This window comes from Vanellus vanellus (assembly GCF_965231255.1).
Source record: "Vanellus vanellus genome assembly, chromosome: 2".
Lineage (NCBI taxonomy): Eukaryota > Metazoa > Chordata > Aves > Charadriiformes > Charadriidae > Vanellus > Vanellus vanellus.
The window spans coordinates 125,039,668-125,058,797 of NC_138906.1; positions in this window are offsets into that span (position 1 = coordinate 125,039,668).

The following is a 19,130-nucleotide window of genomic DNA, read 5'->3' on the forward strand; positions in this document are numbered from 1 at the left end:
CTCTTCTGAGTACCATTGGGATTTGAAATTAGATAAATTACTAATTTTCATTCAGGAATGAGCCTATCGCCCATTCTCTTGGCTGTATAAAATTCGACGTACTGATAGGAAGAAAAACTTTTTAATGGAACAAAATTCCATTTGAAATCTGTAACCTGGTGAAACTGAAATGTATTGTGTGGGTATGACATATATTTCAAGTTTTGGCCTGGCTGTTTTTTCCAAGTCCAAGCTTTAGCTTGTTGTAAATGGTCAAAATCAAAAGACCTACAGAAATAATACAAAATTTAATATATATGACATAACGAATACAAATCTTGGTTTTAAACCAGTCTGATGATTTTCAGAGCCTAAGGCAATATGAGTACTTGTGGTTTACCGTAAGTATACTTTTTCTCAGTTAAACATTGTTAGTGTTTTTCTTTCTATAACCTCTACTGTCATATGGAGAATTCGAGATGGGTGTTTACTTGAAAAATTTCCACTGACTTCAATGGGTATTAGGAGAGTCTCCAAGACTATATTTGCACAGCAGGATCCCAGAGAATATCAGAGCCAGGCCCAGAAGCGCACCATCACTTTACTCTCCCTCTCTCCCTCCAGTATGTCCTCATCTCCATGGGTAAGAAAGGGGTGATTGGGCCGGGGGAAGCAGCACCACGTATCTGTGACCGGGGTGTTGGGGGAGTGGGACCCCAGGCATGCCAGGATGCTCATCTGCTGTGCCGTCTAGACATAGCCTAAGTGCATTTGCTACAGCACTCTGACAGCAGTACAGCAGAGACATTTTTCTTTCTTTAAAGAAATAGGAACTGTAAAACCTTGTAAATGCAACACCCATTTTACAAGGTTAAAACGGAAGGCAGTAAAAGCAAGACTCAAGGGGTTTGGTTCATCTCATTTTCTGTCAGTGTAACTTCAGGCTAATTCAGACATCTTCTAAGAATAATGGTATGTGGGATTTTTTTTTCAAGGACCAAAAAGGTTCTATACATATGTAGGGTTAACATGTAACAGATTTTTTTTGCATCTGTGCGCACATGAACATTGTGTGTAGAGCTGCACCCGTGCGTATGGCTATCTGTATGTGTGTGTGCATCTTGACCAGCTTTTATAACGATGGAGATAAATACTACTCATTAGAAAAAAGAATATTTTGTGATAGCACACATATTGCTTAAAGCTGTGGGCAAAACGCATAATCAAAAAAAAGCACATTTTTCTCCTGGTGATTGTATTTATTTATTGCTCCTATTGCATCTACAGATACTGAATTATTTGTTCCATTATCTCTTTGTACTTTCCAATATGCAAACCCCTTATCTACAGAGAGGCTTCGATCGTATTCAAATTCTTTCTAAAAAGACTTGTAACATCTTGGCTATTTTCTCATTTATTGGACAACAGATATCACTGATGACATCTGAATTAAAATTACTCTTTTAGGCAAAACAGCAGGACAACTTGAATTTTGTTAATATTTTGAAGCAAGTAGATCAAGAGGTGAGAACATTTATAGCGTGTATTAAACAGAACATGAAAATATAAACCTAGAGTGTTCTGCACATACAATTCCTTTATCTAAGGATGAACGCTGACACTATCACTGTCTTCCAGGTTTTCAAATGGAATAACAAGGCAGTTGTGACTCTGTCATTATCACAACGTTAGCAGCAATTTTCCAGTTTACTGCTATAGCCATTTACATTCCTTTCCCTGTGCCTGTCAAGTATTGAATTAGTAAATGCACAGTAATCATCATTAACAAGAAATCAGCACTTACTATACCTTCCCGTGTGTGAACAGGGAGTACCTCATCTTCCAAGTTTTAGGAATTGCTGCGGTGATTACATTATGCTCCAAAAATGAACAGGTAGTCTAACAGTCACCATTATGGGTGACTCATATATGTATGTATGTATGTATGTATGTCCGTGTAGCTAAGACATACAAATGGTTTTCAAATCCTTAAGAATGAAAAGTGTTACAAAATGCTAGACTGTCAGTAATTCCCACACAGAAATCAAAGAGCCAGGCCAGTGAATTACAGAAATGGTTATAGTGGCTACCAGTCTGGCTGCGAGATAACCGGTGCTGTCCCATTCTGAAAGACGAAGGGTACTCCTGCCTTTCCCAGGTGGTTCCAAAGCAGCAGAGCTGGCTAGACTTTTGCTTTGCTTTACATTATTTTCAGTAGATTTTTAGGAAAAAGTATCAGGAGCTGGGAGATAGCAGCGGTGCTTCCAGCTCTTCATGGTTTGCCACTAAATAGAGATATTTATAAATTACATTTTTCTAGAAGAAAATAGATATTCATATATTATTTTTTCCCCTACTTGTTTTCCTTTTGTGTTCTCTTTTCACATTATCTACTGACACGAGTATAGCACAGTTTGTTGGTAGAAGGAGAACTTGAGCAGTGATATTTTACTGTTCTAGCTACAAACTCCGTAGTCTGATCTAGGTCATTGATGCAGAGGGCTTTCTGTTTTCATTTTTCCCTCTGCTCATGGGACAGACATAAAGAGATTAAAGGGATAATGGGTCTGATCCAAAGCCCTCTGTGGGTAATAGCAGAGCTGACAACAGTTCGGTTTCACAGCAACTTCTGAGATTTGGGGATTTGTTTTCATTCTACTTCGGAACAAGTGGACAGTTTTGCTAATTGAAATTCTTTTGAAACATTCATGTCGACTATAAAATGTGATCTTTTTGAAACAGGAAGAAGTCCGTTCCTTGATAATCAGAGAAATGGTATGAGAGGTGAGGGTTTCACGTTAATCCCCTCTTCCTTATAACATGGGACCAGGTTTTTCATCCCCTAACTAAATAGATCAGTATATTAATACCTCCCTCATCCAGAACATCAGGCAATTATGTATAAGCAGAAAATAATTTCCATTGACTCTAGTTGTCTTTGAATCAAAATCGTAGAAACAAATATGGGCTTTCCTCTTAATTTTTAGCATGTGAAAAAAAAAAATATTAATGCAGAAATTTCTACATTCTAATCCACACATATTAATGGAACAGTTTCTTTTCTTTACTCAGTCTTAAGCGCTGTTACACTAAAACCACACTAAGTATTGTTTCTTTTAGTACTGTTTTTACTACAGGGAACTCTCTAATAAACCGAAATGACTTTTCTGTAAAATTGCTATTTGATAAAAAGACTTTCATAGCACTGACTTAGAGGAACAGTAGCAATTTTGATTTTGGTGGGGGGTGTGTGTCAATATTTTTTCTTTGATGGACTTGGTGGGATTGATTTGTATCAATTTTATCACAGTAATAATGTTGAGTGATAAACCAAAATTAACGTCCAGTTTGCAATCTGAAAGAATTAATTCTTATTTAAGACACAACGATATGGAACTATAGCAGTGTCACACACAATGAGCAGATATTGCTTTCAAAAGCTGTTTTACAAATATAAATATATTCTTAGAAACACTTAAGAAACTTATAATTGGAAGTTTCAAAAAAGCCCAAGTATTTTTGTGTCCTTTTTTATTTTTATTTTGCTAATTCTTAAAATAGAGAAGTCTCAATCACATGATTATGCAATACAGTGTATTACTCACAGATGTTGGGGAATGCCGACCACAGCCTGTGGCAGGATTGCCATCACTGGTAAAGAGTGTGCCCATAAGAGCACATAAGTCTAACATATTTTCTTTTTACTTGTTTTAAGAATACATTTTTTTATCACAACCTCACATATTCTCAACATTTCCAACTTGATTTGTTCTACACAGTATTTTAATTTTTTTGAATACTTAGATTACAGAAATTGACGCTGGTGCTGTGATCATTAAAATACTTAAAAAAACCCTTTTCTTAGGATCTCTAATATTATTTATGTTGTCTACGTTCTTTTAAGTAATGGTTTTATATATTATTTACATGTAAATTAAAGATACCTAGCAAGAACAACGCTAAAAATTTAGCATTCATTACTTCAGAGTTTTTTTGCAACCATAATATTTTGCTGTATTCGGAACATTAGAGCCCTGATTGCTGCTTTTCAGGGACTCGTACTGTGAATGTGCATGCATGCACACAGCTCCCCGTGACCATCACCATCTGCCATTAAAAAATATTGCCATTATTATCCCCGGTTCTGTGAAGAGTTCTCTATTTTACTGTTGCTCTTTCCTTGTTGGAGTCTCAGACATAGCTGGGTGGAACATGTAAATAAACGTTCGCGTTTCCACACTCTGAATGAGCAACAGCGGACAGGAGAGATTCAGTGGCTACGATGTCAAACGAAATCAGACTGAAGACAGCATCGGAGCTGTTACTCCTTGAGCAGTAGGCAGCTTAGTGAAGCCCGTAACGTGGGAATAGCTCAGGGCTGAAAGATCTCAGGGTGTCTTGAGACTTTAAGCCCCATTATTGAAGAGCTAGCTATATTAAGGAGGCTTGGGGGAACTCGGTTCCATGAAAGATCTTGGATTACCGCCCAGACTAGAATATCAAGTTCAGGAGGGTCAATGGGAATTAATCTTGGTTTGCCAGACAGATGTAAGAGTTTTTCTAAGATCCTTTTCAGCTCCTCGTGTCAGTCTTTGGAGTCTCTCTACAGGATATTCACGTCTGGGCTGTAGTTTTAATAGAGCACTTAATCACAAGAGACTGTGGAGTATCTCCTAAGTGAATCTTCTCTGTGATGCAGTAGCATTAAACCATTTTGTGACCAGAGGAAGCCACAAGCAAAACCCGTAATTTAGACAAGAGAACCATAAATTCTAGACAGAACCTTTTGCCTGATGTACCAGGAAGAATACAAATAATACATTATGTATGTGGTAGTTCCTTGAACCCCTCTCTTTTTATCAGAAAGAAGGTTTATAATGAGAATTGCCGTATTTCAGCTTTGACATTTTTTCTTCACAGTATTTCAGTTTGTCAGAATGCCTCTTTGTCCATGGAATGGCTGCAGGTTAATAGTCTTTTCTCTCTGCAGAGAGGGAGCCAGCATGCTAATGTACAACCTCTAGGAAGTAGCCAGAGCAGGTGTTGAAAGTAAATGATTTATCTATTGGCAGCTGTACATCAACTTTCTGTATGGGAGCTGCTGCCAGTGATTGTTCCAGCCTTCAGTTTGATACAGGGGCACAGAGAAGCTTCGATATATATCAGCACCCATCAATAGTAGCTTGGATTCAGATGCCAATCAGTCAAAACAGGTTGCATGAGCGCTACATAGACTTGTACATAGACTTTCTGTTATAAATAGAATTATTCTGGGGTTTTTTTGTTGTTTTGGCAGAATGCTTACATTGGCGGAAAAGCCAATTTATCAAAAGCATTTTGGTGGGGAGCCACAGTGGCACCAAGTGAGCTTGACAGAATTGTGTTTTGAAGTAAGCATCAAAATAAACTGATATTATCAGAAGAGAAAATACATACTTTTTTTCTGGTTTGGAATTGCTTCTAATTTCACTACACTGAATAGAAGAGGAAAACATTATAAAGGTTTTGACTGATGTGAAAGGAGCTTTTCTGAATTTTTTTATTTGTCTGGAAAACAACACATCATTTCCTACCAAATAAAAATGCATTTTCTCCCCATTTCTGGTCTAACTGATAAATTTCACAATGGTTTAATATCTAAAATGCATGTATTGCATCTGTTTAAAAGTCTGATACCTTTTTATCAGACTTTATGTAAATTCCAGGGGTTTATGTTTGTTTCTTTTAACAGCTATTAATCAACAATGGAAAACAAATGTTAACTCAGCTCCAAATGTTAAATCAATATTTTCTTTTAAAAATTAAGCAAAGTACAGAGTTAACATTTCTTTAAAGCATTCATAATAGCACTGGTGTAGAATCTAACTCACTGGTTAATTCCACCTGGAAAAAAAGCCAGGAATTTATATTCCTTTCATAGCCATGCAACCCTACCCATGATGGGTTTTGCTCAGGATTTCATAAGTTTGTGATAGATCTGTGACCCACTTATACTTAGTCTCCCAGTAACACCTGCAGTGAAAATAAGATTGCTTTGAGATGCATGTCTGCTTTCTCTTTCTTTTTTTTTTTTTTAAAGCTGAGGCCTGAGTTGAAGGCTAATTAACTTATAAAAACTAGTGTCCAACTATTGCATACTGACAGGTGGTTTGTTTTCATCACGAACATGCTGCAATTAATATTTAAGTACCTATTAAATTATGGCTATTTTAATCACATCTGCAGGTAATATCAGATCATTTTTGAGAGGTATTACTAAGGGAGAAATAGAATCAGAATATACTTAAGAGTCAATTTACTCTTCTGCAAGCAACAAATAATTTAATTTGGTGTATTTAAATAGTACTTAATTTTTCCCCTTAGTCAACCTTTCATTACGATAACACAAAGACTACTAAAATAATTAAATATGTAAAGAAGAGAATAAATGAATTATTTTTAGACAAATATTTGTAACAAAAGAAAGAAAAGTGTCATTATGAGCGAGTGAACATCCTGTGTGCACAAACCAGGAAAAGCCGAAAAGTCAGCCAACTGATATTCAGAGGGAAGCTGATCATCTGAACTCAACTTCCAAGTCACCTATGGAAGAAAATAGGATACACGTTGTTTCTAGAGAAAATGGAATATTAAATACAATGCCACGATTTTAACTCTATAACTCCACAACACTTTTCTCGCTGTTATTTTTCCCCCACAGAAATAATTACTAAAGAATTGCTAAAATGATTGGTTAAGCTTATATAAGACATTCATTTTCTTTCCTCCCTGTTTGTAAGTGTGGCTAAAGCTTTCCGACAGATGCTTAGGTCAGTGGAGCTCCCTCCAGGAACGGGGAGGAGAACGCGGGCAGCAAGACCAGAGCGCTGGTCTGGGACTAAGACAATGCAGATGTCATTCTTAGTTTTAGCAGATCTCATCCTTAACTTGAAAAAAACACCAGGTTTATTCCATCCTTCATTTTACTTCTCTGGAAAAAATATTTCAGAAATATGTAATATTTATAGAGACGTAATACTTAGAAGACAGATTACTACTGCGAAAGACAAGTAGAGGTGGATAGTCCAAACTCATTCCTAGGTTCCATTGGTGCTGACTGCATCTCGGAAGACTTCAAAGGTACCTTGTCAAAATGTTTTTCCTCGTATAAAAATGAGAAACATTTTGCACGAGTGTTTCTTATACTAATAAAAAATTACACATTTCATGATTTCTGAATGAGATGCTGTGGGTGTTTTTTTGTATTTGCGAGCAAAACAGTGCTGGAATTGCATGGGGGTTTGCTTTGCCCTGGAATCAACAGCTCTTGGGAAATGCTGTATCACAGCTGGAGCTTCAGCTTGGTACCTTCATGTTTTTGTAATGAGTGATAATCTGGCACACGCATATGCAGCACAGAAAACCTTTGCAGTAGGAATGTCCCGGAGTAGTTTTACTTCAGAAAAGTGGCAGCCCCCGCTTCACCACAGTTACAGCTGAAGTGTATTTTTCTATTTGTATAAACTGTGACGGCCCTGAGGGCACTTCCAGTCCTTACCGTCGCCCTCCAGCCTCCCCTGGATTTTCACTCTTGCCCATGGGATGAAGAACACATTTCAGCGCCAGCTAGGGCCATCAGCCTCTGCTGTAGGACACAGACACACATTGTAGGTTTGCCTTTCTGCAACTCTCTCATAACCATGCCTGGGCCTGGCCATGGACCTTGCTGAACTGGACCCTGATCTGTGGGTTGTCTTCCCAGCTTGACCTTGGACCTGACTTTGTTACTATACCAGTCTGGTCCCCAGGGAGCCATCACAGCACCCAGACACCACCCAGGAAGTTGCATATTCTACAGAGCCCTCAGCAGCAACCTGCTCAGAAAAGCTGTACTGCAGCAGCACATCAAGGCAGAGGAGCCCCCAGGTGGGCTCCTTCCAAGATATGGATAAGGGAACCACATGTAGCTGTGCTAGCTATGTCATCTGTATCACAATGAAGCAGAGAAGTAGCAGACATTAGGGTTTGTGGGACATTACTGGAAACCTAGCTTAGCAGATAACACCATGTTTGTTGTGACTAAAAGTTGTTTGGGAAAAAAAAAAAAACAACACACAAAAAAATCAAAAACCGCCAAACAAAAAAATTGTGCTTTTAATTGCATTACTGCTTTTTTCCTTCACCTCCATTTTGGTCCCTGGCCAAGCCATGGAAAAACACCTAGGTGGCAAACAACACCTTTTCTGAAACTACAGGCCGGTCAGCCTCACCTTCATCCCTGGAAAGATGATGGAACAGCTTGTTCTGGGTGTCATCTCAAAGCACCTGGAAGAAAAGAAGGTTATCAGAAGTAGCCAACACGGATTCACCAAGGGGAAGTCATGTTTGACTAATCTGATAGCCTTCTATGATGGGGTGACTGGATGGGTGGATGAGGGGAGGGCAGTGGATGTTGTCTACCTTGACTTTGGCAAGGCTTTCGACATTGTCTCCCACATCATCCTGTGTGGGTTAGATGAATGGAAAATGAGGGTGGATTGAGAACTGGCTGACAGATAGAGCTCAGAGGGTTGTGGTTAGTGGTGCAGAGTCTGGTTGGAGGTCAGTAACAAGTGGTGTCCCTCAGGGGTCAGTACTGGGTCCAGTCCTGTTCAATATATTCATCAATGACCTGGATAAAGGGATAGAGCGTACCATCAGCAAGTTTGCTGATGACACAAAACTGGGAGGAGTGGCTGACACGCCAGAAGGCTGTGCTGCCTTACAGCGTGACCTGGACAGGCTGGAGAGTTGGGCAGAGAGAAACCTTATGAAATTCAACAAGGGCAAGTGTAGGGTGCTGCACCTGGGGAGGAATAACCCCAGGCATCAGTACAGGTTGGGGTCTGACCTCCTGGAGAGCAGCTCTGTGGAAAAGGACCTGGGAGTCCTGGTGGACAACAGGATGACCATGAGCCAGCAATGTGCCCTGGTGGCCAAGAAGGCCAATGGCATCCTGCGGTTCATCAAGAAGAGTGTGGCCAGCAGGTTGAGGGAGGTCACCTTCCCCCTCTACTCTGCCCTGGTGAGGCCGCATCTGGAGTACTGTGTCCAGTTCTGGGCTACCCAGTTCAGGAAAGACAGTGATCTGCTGGAGAGGGTCCAGCAAAGGGCTACAAAGATGATTAGGGGATTGGAACATCTGTCCTATGAGGAAAGGCTGAGGGACTTGGGTCTTTTTAGTCTTGACAAAAGAAAACTGAGGGGGAATCTTATTAATGCTTTCAAATACTTAAAGGGAGAGTGCCAGGGGGATGGGAACAGTCTTTTTTCAGTGGTGCCCAGTGATAGGACAAGAGGTAATGGGCACAAACCTGAACACAGGAAGTTCCATCTTAACATGAGGAGGAACTTCTTTACTTTGAGGGTGTCAGAGCACTGGAACAGGCTGCCCAGAGAGGTGGTGGAGTCTCCCACACTGGAGACATTCAAAACCCGCCTGGACGCCGTCCTGTGCAACCTCCTGTAGGTGACCCTGCTCTGGCAGGGGGATTGGACTAGATGATCTCCAGAGCTCCCTTCCAACCCTGACCATTCTGTGATTCTGTGTAACCAAGATGGCCAAAAGCTGGGGACAGGCTGTGCTAAGAAGAAAGGGCTGTGCGACGTTAGGTGGGGGCTGAGCAAAGACCCGTCACAGAGCTCTAGGGAACTGGTCTATTGGGAGCAGTGTAAGAGACATGTTCATGTTCAGCAGATGGTACCAAAGTGTGGTGGGAGAAGCACACAGCGGTGTTGGGAACTATTTCACAGCTCTGAGCTGTTAACCCATGGCTAGGAGGGGGAAAAAAACACCCCAAAACTTCAAGACTGTCTACATGATGGCAGGGCAATGCTGATTATTCAGTAGCTAAGGATCTGGAGTATTTGACTCATTAATGCAGAAATGCAGTGGGTCACACCGTTCTGAGCTGGGGTCAATTTCTTCAAGAAACATCAGCAAATGGTGCAGCTCTCACAGCTCAGATGGTTTTCCCTATGCTTAGACATAGGACATGCACGCAAACCACATGCATCGTGGCAGAAAACTACTTAGATTGTACAGGATAGTCAAACCAGGCCAGGTTCTTTCTTTTTCACATGCACTGAGCATCAGCACTGTGTTCAGCCTACATATACTTATCGTGTTCCTCACACCAAGGGCCACCTACATGCCCTTCTCTACAGTGAAGGAACCATTCTTTGCATTTACAGCAAACACTGCATTCATTCACTGAGCACAACATTGCTGTTGTGGAATGGAGGAAGGAAATCGGAGCTAAAGCAGCTGCCCTTTCTATTGAAGTTTCAGAGAGATGCCATGGTGGTTCCAAGCAGGAAGGCTTGCCTCATCCATCCATAGGCAGAACCACCTCCCCATTTCTCTGGCAGCCATCAAAGCAGCTCCTTTTTATCCCCTCTCCCTGACTGGGAGCTACGAGTGTGAAAAAACCATTGAGCCATCTGAAAGCACTTGCTGATTAAATAGCCATTACTCCCTTCATCCTCCCACAGGCAGACACTTGGGCCAGGTTGAAGATGCTGGGCAGACCGTGTCTGTACCCATCTGTCAGGGATTATCTGTAATGGGTGTAATTTTGTACTTAAGCCTTAATACCTCTTTGCAGAGTGGTTTCAACTTTGGGGCAAAACTGTGACTTTTATTCCATCCACAAAAATTGTCTGAAGTATATATAAATGAACTTTAATGCCAGGAACATAGCAATCATTTTATAAGCTATGGCCACGTTATGGTTTGAGAAACCCATAACAATTTTTTGTCATTTAAACAATCATTCTATTACCCAGTGACCCCTCCCCACTTGGGAAAGGGAATCGTAGAAAAAACAAGGAAACCTGGAAGTTGAAGTATAAACAGATTTAACAGAGTAAGATTAGATAATTAACATTAATAGCACCAAAGAACCAATATTGATCCCAATACCAATACAGAATATAGAAGGATTATACTCAGCCCATTCTATCAGTAGGAAGCTGCGCACTCCCAGCAGTGGACAGTAAATGTCGGACACTGTGAGCGCTACGGTTTCGGGAAGAAGGGAAGGCCTCAAGGGTCTGGCACCCGGGCAAGAAGTTCTCAGGCACAGCCGTCAAGGGAGAGAGCGAACTTCGCAGCAAACTTTCTAATTTATAGTGAACGTGACGTTCATGGCAGGAAGTAACTCTGTCAGCCAGCTTGGGTCAAGCGCCCGGGTCTCGCTCCTCCTCATCCCTGCACCTGGTGAGCTCGAACACACTGAGACCTTGAGACCCACACACCACAGCTGGCTATAAACTAAATATTTTCACAAATTCAGACACTGGAGTCTTCTAAAAGTGCAGTCTTCCCAAGTATTAGAAGAGAATTAGTCCTGTGTTGCTCAAACCAGGACAGGCTGTACCCACATATATTTCAAATGTTTTAATAAATTATATTATTTGCAGATTACATCCCATACTGGAATTCCACTGTCTCGTCTTTTAACTACCACTCCAAAACTTGTGAGGCTAACAGAAATAAATTCTTTCACACCCTCAGTAATCTTTTATCTTTTTAGTTTTCTTATGGAGATTTATAAAAGCTAAAGAGTGTAAGTTAGCTCTTTTTAAATGATACTTGTCTTTTACCAGTTATTTGACTTCCAAAGGAAAAAAACAGTTTTGAACTTTGCAATGTGTAAAATTATTTTTTAAATGCACAGAGGGCAATTTTATCTTATTTTAGTGAAGAAATAGGAAAACTGTGATAATGCAAAGATAAGTTTTTATTAAGGATAATACAGAAAAAAAGTAATTGATAATTTTCTTAGATCCCACTATTTATAGCCTATGATTTTTTACTTGCCCTTTCTAATTTGTGATAATTGATTTTAATAAATTAATTACTAAGGCAGATAACAAAGATAATTTCCCTGAAACTACTTAAAATACTTTGTTATGATGTTATCCAAATTCTCTTATAGGTTAAAAATACACATTAATGAGATGCAAGCCAATTATAGACTAAGATAAATAATAATAGTACCGAATATGATGTACAGGCTGCGTGTAAAACAGGATTAAGGAATGAATTTAAGACTATGAACTTCACAGTTTGGCTGCTTTGAGGTTCTCTGCTGCTTGGTTTCAATGGATACGGGTTTAAATTCTCTAAGCTTTGAGATGATTTGAAAAGCTCAGAATTTAAAAGTAAAATTCACATAGAATTTATAGAATTGCTAATCATGGAATCCTAGAATAGTTTGGGTTGGAAGGGACCTTTAAAGGTCATCTAGTCTAATATCCCTGCAATGAGCAGGGACATCCTCAACTAAATCACGTTGCTCAGAACCCCATCCAGCCTGACCTTGAGTGTTTCCAGGGATGGAGCATCTAACACCTGTCTGGGCAACCTGTGCCAGTGTTTCACCACCAAAATAATATCCTGTTTACATGGGAAAAGCAGGATTTTCATGTATAAGCATATTCGGTTCCAGTCTAAACAAACCCCCATGTCTCCCTCTGGGTCCACGTGAGTGTGAGTTTTAAATGGATTGGCAAGAGCTCTTGAGAAAACATTCACAGCAGCAAGGAATATTATGGAATATAGCTGCAGCTTTTTTGACCACCCACAGACAGTAAAAGGCTATTTTGGTCTCCATCATTTCCCGAGTCAGATCTTCAGATTACAAGCCATGGTGACACATTATTTTATATAAGTGCCAGATACTGGTAAATCAAGTATTTTCTTGAAGTGTAGTTTAGACTAGTTGTGGGGAAACGAGGGAATATGTTCACAGACTTTTCCAGACTCAGTTGTGTGGATTATTACCAGTCTACGAATGGAAATTAAAAACAATACAAAGTTGTCAGAAATCAAGAATGCGTTTGTAACTCAACGTAGGGAGTACCAAGGTGCTTATAGATGACCTTGTGACCTACTTATCATAATGCACGTGACACTTGCCCTTGAGGGATTTACATTTCCTATTCTGATTGTTATCTTTTCCAAAAGTGGATATCGAAGAGATTAATTCTATTCTCATAGAGTCAATGAAAACCCCATCAGTGCTATACGTTTCGCTTCAGTTTCTTTGATATTCTGCTTAAAAAGATCTTCTTAAAGACTGATAATATCTCTTTATTGAGTCTTTTTATGTGAATAAATAAGGCCTGATACTTTGTAAGAATTAAAATCACATCTAGAGGTTTATTAAAGGCACTTTGTCATTGAAAAAAGAGTGCTTGTAAATGAACATCAACTGTGCTCGGTTTCAGATATGGATTTTCATATTCAAAATAGGAGTATACCTTGCCTTCATTTGCAGACTGAAGTGTGTTTCCTATTGCTGATGGCTTAAAATTGATAAAAAGCAAGGTTCTGTCAAGGAAAGAACAGGTAACAGTGGAGAGCCGTGATGTGTTCCCAGAGATGCTAGGACCTGCTACATGAATGGAAAACCCACTGTTGCAGTGACATGGAGTAAAAAGGCTCCCCCTTCTGCTCCCCAAAGCATCTGTAGCATTTTTCTTATCTGTTAATCTTAACTGCCACTACTACAGGTAGTTTCTTTCCCCATGCACTTTTTCAAAGCCTTAGTTATCCGCTCTTCATTTCCCAGCACTGTCATGGTGAGGCTTACATGTGACAGACATACACACCACTGTTTGGCTGCCAAATGTCAGAATCACTGCCCACAGTCAAAGCGAACCAAACTTAACTAGAAAAAAAGAGTTTGGGTGCTGTAATAATTTTGCTAAGGGAAAAGAAGACAAATGACCTCTTGCAGATAGATAGTTTTACAAAGGATGTCACTCACTTTCTTGTTAGGTGACTTTCTTCCTTTAATCCCCATCTTTCTTAAACAATGCCATTTTATCTTCGTGCTTAGCCTCAATTTCTTCCATTTTTAATGCTGTTCCTCCTCTGGAGGAACATCCTTGTTGGTCACTTGCCTGGTGCCAGTCTGCTGAAGCTGCAGAACCTACAAAAGAGGCCAACCTACCACCAATTTATTAAGTGAAATTTCTTAATTAGCATTGCCCAAACTACACAAAACCAGTTCTGGCTCACCCACTCTGACTTTAAATGTTGATTCATGTTCTCGAATATATCCTAATTTTACCTGAAATCTGATTTCTATATATGTAAAAATCTTATGTCGTGCTTGTGCTGCCAGATGCAAAAATACAACACAAAATTAACCTTCCAATCATATGTAAAACTGGCAGTCACATGTATTTCATCAATCATCTAGCATCAACTTGATAATGATTAAAAATATTGCAAACTGTTTTCACCTGGTTTGGTAGAGTTCGTCTTCAGCATGTTCTCACTGCTAATGAAACTTGTAACTAACACATATGTATTCTAACATACATAGGAATAGTTTGAAAGATCCTGCAGTGAAAATGATAACAACTTCCTCTTGTGAAAATGAAACTTTGCTTGCTTAAACTATCCTACTCTTCATTGTCACAGGACTTCATGAAAGATGACAGATTTTCCTACAGGTGGGGGAACGTGGCATGTACCAATTAATTTATACCCAGGTTTGAGAGCGGTACACGGTAGTGGATTCAGTACTGAAAACAGAGGAGGTTGTCCCTGTTGGAATTTGAGTGTGGGACTGGCTCTAGCCAAGGTAGTTAAAAGATCAAAAAACGTTATTTGTTTCCACTTTGTTTAAAAAATGTGCTCTCGAGGTTTGAGTGTCGACTTCCTCAGCAGGGTGTGAGCAAGGAGGGTTACAGTTCTGCTTTACTTCTGTGTCTGACTTTGAATAGTTTTCAGTTCATTACATTTCACTTATTTCAATTCTCAGACATGTATTTTAATCATCCTAGTCCTAATATATGTATAGTTGTAATCATTTATTTTTTCAACCTTGTCAGGAGGACTGTCAGTTCAAACCATTCAATCTTTCAGTAGAACCACAATAGGGCAGATAATGTGGTTGGCTTGTAGCTATCAAGAACTCTGTTAACATCAATCAGTATTAAGAAACAGGGAAAAATAAGGATCTGTATCTCTAGATGAGAACTGAAGTACAAATGTGTTCAATTAGGCATGAAACCTATCACTGCATATTCTTGTGCATTTATCAATTCAACACTTAACTATACTCTTCAGAGCAACTCTATTATCTTTGTATTTAGCTTGCATGAAGCCATCTTTTAAAATCCTTTTCCTCCTTAATGGCTCACTGCACATTACTGAAGTTAGTATTTATAAAAGTAATTCATAAGGAACAAAAATATTTTCGGTTGCAACAGCGTGGTGGAGAAAGACCCTGGAACTGTAAGACGTGCATGAAAATCACTTTTCATACCAAGACGCCTAAGCGAGTTGAGAGGAAAAGGGTTGGCAGAGCAGCTAGAGAAAAGCAAAGCTCAATCTCCTTTTACTACCCTTTTAATTTTGACCACCCTCCCCGATATCCTCAGCTTGACTACAGAATAAAACTTCCAAGAGCTAAAACGGTCCCCCAGAGGATGCGGATGCTGCTGCTCCCCCCACCCCCAGCCTAGCGAGCGCACCCCGACGGGCCGGCTCTGCCCCAAAACCTCTCGGGATGGCGGAGGCGTTCCGTTGTCCTGCCGCCACAGCCGCGGGATGTCCCTTCCCGCAGCATTCAGCTTCCCGCAGCAGCGGCGGCGAGGCCGCTCCGCGCCCGCTGAGACCGGGCTCCGGCCCCCGCCGCGGGCACTCCGCGGGGCTCGCTGCTCCCCGCCGCCAGCGCGGGGGACCGGGTTGCGGAGGGGCGGCTTCCCCTCACCTCGGGCTCCCTCTGTCTCCTTTTTTCCTCCCGAGTTGATTATTCTCCTCCTCCCCCTCCTCCTCCTCCTCCTCCCCTCCCGCAGCCTTCGCGCAGGCGGGTCGGTGCCTGGCGGCCCCCAGCTGGGAGGGAGATATGGCTCCCCCGCGGTGGTCTGTGCGTATGGGGTGTGTGTGCGTGTGCATGTATATATATATATATATACACACACATACACATGCGTATGCGTGTACATCGCACTGATCTGCCGCGTTACACCGTAGCATTCCAGCGCTGCCCGACGGGGAGGGCGATGCCGGCGGGGTGCCCTGTGCCGCTGTGAGAGGCACGGAGGTGTGGAGGAGGAGGGCGACGATCACGCAGGGGCTTTAGGGAGTCACAGGGAGGGCATTGCCCCCCACACCCCGTTTTGGTACCCCCCGCCCTTGTCCGAGGCAGCCCGGGAGAGCGGGACTCGCTGTGCCCCGGTGCGGGGCAGGTGCGCAGAGCGGTGGCCGGGGTTAGGGGCCGGGGCGGGGGGGAGGGGGAAGGTGGCGCCGCGGCAATCCAGGCTGGCAAAGCGACAAACCGGGCACCAAATTTCTTCCAAACACGGGGGGGTCGGTGCGTGTTCTCTCAGGCGAGCGGTCAGCCTCGACCCACTCAGGCAGCCGGGGAAGTTCAACCGGGGGGGGGGGGGGGACGGACACACACAACTCTCCCGCCTGGGCACGGGGGAGAGCCGACAGCCGCAGCTCCTCAGCACCGGGGAAGGCTCATCGGGCTCCCGGCGAGCGGGTTCCCCCCGCCGCCCCGGGGGGGACACGGCCGCTCCCTGGCGGGCCGCCAGCTCCAGCAGCGCCGAGGCCGGGAGCGCGCTGCACCCTCCCGCCGGGGGTCGACGGCCGCCGCGGCGGGACGAGCCGGGCCGGGCCGGGCCAGGCCGAGCCTCCCGCTGCCCGCCGGCGGCGGCCCCCCATGCGGTGCTGCGCTGCGCCCCGCCTAACCGCCCGCTCGCCCCGCTCCCCCACGGGGGCCGGCCTGGGGGGAGGGCGGCGCGTCACCGGATCTGGTGGCGCCGGCAGCGGGGCGGCGTTACGGAGCGCCCCGGGAGCGGCCGGGGAGGGGGTCCCGGGCGGGGCCGGCATCGCCGCGGCTGGCTGCGGCCGCGGTGGTGGTGGCGGCGGCGCGCCGCCTCGCCTCGCCTCCCTTCGCATCGCCTCGCCTCGCCTCCCCCGGCCGCTCGCCGCCGCCGCGGAGGGGCGGCGCTGCCTCCCCGCAACTCCCCCGCCCGGCGCCCCCGCTCCGACTCCGGGAAGGGCGCGGGGAGCCCCCGCGGCGCGGCGGCGGAGTTTGAGCCGGTGCTGGCGGCGGCGGTGGTGGTTTGGGGTGCGATGCCGTGTTAAGCCGGCGGCCCGCCCCCGAGGTAGCGCCGGCGGGGAAGGGGGGCGAGTTGCCGCTGCTGCGGCTGGCAGCAATGGGCACCGGGCTGGGGGGCGCGGCGGGCGGGCTCCCTGCGCGCTCCGGCTGAGCCCGGAGGATGTGCCGGCGCCCTGTGGAAATATTTTGGAAATAGCGCGGAGCGGCGGTCCGAGGAGGACGAGCGGCACAGCGTTTCACCGAGCTCGAGAGAGAGAGGAGGAGGAGGTCGCCCGGCGGTGGTGTGCAGGCAAGTACGCGCTGCTTTGCTGCTGGCTTTTCGCCGCCTTACCTTCGCCTCGAGTGACTTTTTGGGGTTTTTGGGGGGGTTTGGGGTGGTTTTTTTCTTTTTTTTTTTTTTTTTTCTTTTGGGCAGCTGTTGGTCGCCCGCTCCTGGTTTGGAAGCAGGATGGTGTCAGCGGCGGTCTGCAGGCGTTTAGGTGCGTGGCGGTTTGTGGCTCGGGGGTGGGTTGCCAGGGGAGCCCCGCTCCAACTCTGCCGGGAGTCCGCCGCGGGCATCCCGCCCGTGCGCTGCGCTGCGCTGCGGTGCGGTGCGGTGCTCCGGCGCGGTGGCCGGGAAGGAAGCACGGTGTCCCAGCGCTTCCCCACTTCTGCAGCTGTAAGAGATGATGCCGCCTTATAGGCGTTAACGTAAAATGCCTTTTGCTTTGTGCTGAGCTATAAACTAAATTGTAGGAGTCCCTTTAATTGCTTTCCATCGGTGCTTCTTGTAGGAGAGAGGCAGGGTGCGTGTTAGCCTTTCAGACGGATTAAGATAGTGAACCCAGAGTTTTGATCTTTGTGCCTTTAACTTTCTTGTGCCCTACCTGGTGGTTTTCTGTGAGATGCTCGTGCTGTGAGGATATGGTTTGCCCAGCCTTGTTTGTTTGCTTACTTTTAGCCTGTGGTATTTGTTGCTATACTTGACGTTGCCATGAAAGAAAAAGTTGACTGTAATTTATTTCAGTATATGGAGCACGGTTTGCAGGCAGGGGACTAATTCCGCTCTGGGTGGAACTGCACTTCAAAGGAGGAGGCTCATGGGGCTGTAATCTCTTGCTAAAAACTCAGAGAGCTCAGAGCAGACCTGTCACACTGCAAAAAAATGAATTCTCGTGTTCACCTTTCAGCACTGATAGCGTATAAGCTAAGCAGCCTGCCTTCCCGTATCTGTGAAACACCTGTCTCTGAAACGCAGCGGATAGAGATGTGAATTCTGGGCAGGTTTGGGAGAGACAGAACTTCAGACTGTTTAATTAAGTTTGCTCTTATTGATTTCCTTGGTGTCTTCTCTATGAGCCTGAAAACTACAATCTTTTACAGTGACCTTGATGTATGTTCTGTTCTAACATGAAAGCAGCACAGAATGAAAGCATTTACACAGATTTATAGCTAAGCTCTGACATTTCACTAAGAGATCAGTTAGTTCCACTGAACGTGGTAGTTTCAGTGGGGGCACTGGGCATGATGTGTGTGTTGGAAATAACTTGGGGAAAATAACTCGCTAATAGTGATGAAAGTGTAAGTTGCAATGTTGGAGGCATATGCTCCTGCAGAAGTGTCACTGTGTGTGAAATGTTTACTGAGTTTTGGATATTTCATTTTCTAATCGGTGAGATCTCTAGTGAAAGGGGTGTGTGGGCGTGCGTGGCAATCGCAGAGCTTCCCAGGTTAATGCACTTTGATTTGTCGGCAGCGAGAGATCTTTTATGCACATTTTTGCATAGATGTAATATTGACATAATAAGATTAAAAGATGTTGGGATGTCAGTAGGGTGAACATGTAACTAACTCAAGTTTACAGGAAAAAGATAAAAAAAGCCTTTCCTGTAATGGTGGATGGAGCTCACTGTGGATAAGCCGGCTGAGGGGAGTGTCATTTATTTCAGTGCAGTTAATGGAGAGAGTTCCTATGGTTCGTATTTCTGACTTTGAAGATACTGTGAAACACAATTAGAATAAGTGTTGCTAGACAGTGGGACACAAACCTATCCGTTA